Here is a 2,500-nt window from a genome sequence, read left to right on the forward strand (position 1 = left end):
AAATAAGAAGGGGATCTGTTTTGACATGAAATGGATATATCCATATATCTCTGTGAGATGATAAAATATGGCAAAAGCTATACCGAAAAAAGGTTCACGTGGACGTATTGGTTCACGTAAGAGTACACGTAAAATACCAAAGGGGGTTATTCATATTCAAGCAAGTTTCAATAATACCATTGTGACTGTTACAGATGTACGGGGGCGAGTGGTTTCTTGGTCCTCCGCCGGTACTTCTGGCTTCCGAGGTACAAGAAGAGGGATGCCATTTGCTGCTCAAACCGCAGCAGGACATGCTATTCGTGCAGTAGTAGATCAAGGTATGCAACGAGCAGAAGTCATGATTAAAGGTCCCGGTCTCGGAAGAGACGCAGCATTACGAGCTATTCGCAGAAGTGGTATACTATTAACTTTCGTACGGGATGTAACCCCTATGCCACATAATGGCTGTAGACCCCCGAAAAAAAGACGTGTGTAGAAATAAAAATTGAAGATATTTCAATAGCAAGAGAAACAAAGGAAGAGAAACAAGAGAAATAAATGATTCAATGATCTGATCAAATAATATTATTATGGTTCAAGAGAAGATAACAGTATCTACTCGGACACTACAGTGGAAGTGTGTTGAATCAGCAGCAGACAGTAAGCGTCTTCTTTATGGGCGCTTTATTCTGTCTCTGCTTATGTCTCTGCTTATGAAAGGTCAAGCAGACACAATAGGCATTGCTATGCGAAGAGCTTTGCTTGGAGAAATCGAAGGAACATGTATCACACGCGCAAAATCTGAGAAAATATCACACGAATATTCTACCATAATGGGTATTCAAGAATCAGTACATGAAATTTTAATGAATTTAAAAGAAATCGTATTGAGAAGTAATCTCTATGGAACTTGTGAGGCGTCTATTTGTGTCAGAGGCCCTGGATATGTAAATGCTCAAGATATCATCTTACCGCCTTATGTAGAAATCCTCGATAATACACAGCATATAGCTAGCTTGACGGAACCCATTGAGTTGGTTATTGGATTACAGATAGAGAAGAATCGCGGATATCTTATAAAAGCGCCAAATACCTTTCAAGATGGAAGTTATCCTATAGATCCTGTATTCATGCATGTTCGAAATGCGAATCATAGTAGTCATTCTTATGAAAATGGTAACAAAGAGAAACTATTTCTCGAAATATGGACAAATGGAAGTTTAACTCCTAAAGAAGCACTTTATGAAGCCTCCCGGAATTTGATTGATTTATTGATTCCCTTTTTACATACCAAAGAAGAAAATTTAAATTTAGAGGGCAATCAACACATGGTTCCTTTACCCCCTTTTACCTTTTATGATAAATTGGCTAAACTAACAAAAAATAAAAAAAAAATGGCGTTGAAATCGATTTTTATTGACCAATCAGAATTGCCTCCCAGGATCTATAATTGCCTCAAAAGGTCCAATATATATACATTGTTGGACCTTTTGAATAACAGTCAAGAAGATCTTATGAAAATGGAACATTTTCGCATAGAAGATGTCAAACAAATTTTAGGCATTCTAGAAAAAAATTTCGTAATTGATTTACCGAAAAATAAGTTTTAAATTCATTGGATTTTTTTTTCATCTTTTTTTTAGAAAAAGGCCGAAAATAGGTTTTGAATCTTTAGGACAATTCATATATTCGGAATTGACATAGATTCATAATTTAATTGAATAGATGTATCTAGGGAGAATTCACTTTGAAGCGACTGTTCCCTAGATACATACGTCGTGATATTTTATTTCACAATTGAATCAATTTAAAAAAGACCTAAAGTTAGGGATTTATCAATAGGTAATGTTGCACCAATACCCAACCAAAGGGCCACTGCGGTACCAATCAAAATACGGTTGTCGCTACTGGACGATGAAATGGATTTTGGAATTTATTAACATTCTCTAAAAAAGGTACTGTTAATAATCCCGCAGGTACTGAAACCATTAAAATAACACCCAATAATTTATTGGGTACTGTACGAAGTATTTGAAATACGGGAAAGAAATACCATTCGGGTAATATTTCCAAAGGAGTTGGAAATGGATCTGCCGGTTCACCAATCATTGATGGTTCTAGAACCGCTAAGCCTACGTTACATGCAATAGTACCTAGCCTCTGTTCTTCTTTAGACCCTTTTTTAAACACACACAAAGGATTTACTTGTTACTAATATAGCCTAGCCTCTGTTCTTCTTTAGACCCTTTTTTCACTCCGATAGTATCCTAGATTGCATCATTGCAGAGGAAATGAATGCATTTGTATACTATTAAATTCAATCTGAGTTAAGTGAACTAGATCTTACGGAGCCTGCTCATGTATGACATGATTCCTATCTGATCATAGAAAAGATTCTCTTTAAGCGAACCAGCCTATCCTCTGTATGGGCTTACATGATGGTTGGAACAAAGACACATTTGGTTGTGAATTAAATGTGGCAGATAATCAGATATCTGCACAGACCAATCAATAGTTC

The sequence above is a fragment of the Lactuca virosa genome, chromosome 3, assembly GCF_052849685.1.
Source record: "Lactuca virosa cultivar CGN04683 chromosome 3, Lactuca_virosa_CGN04683_v6, whole genome shotgun sequence".
NCBI lineage: Eukaryota > Viridiplantae > Streptophyta > Magnoliopsida > Asterales > Asteraceae > Lactuca > Lactuca virosa.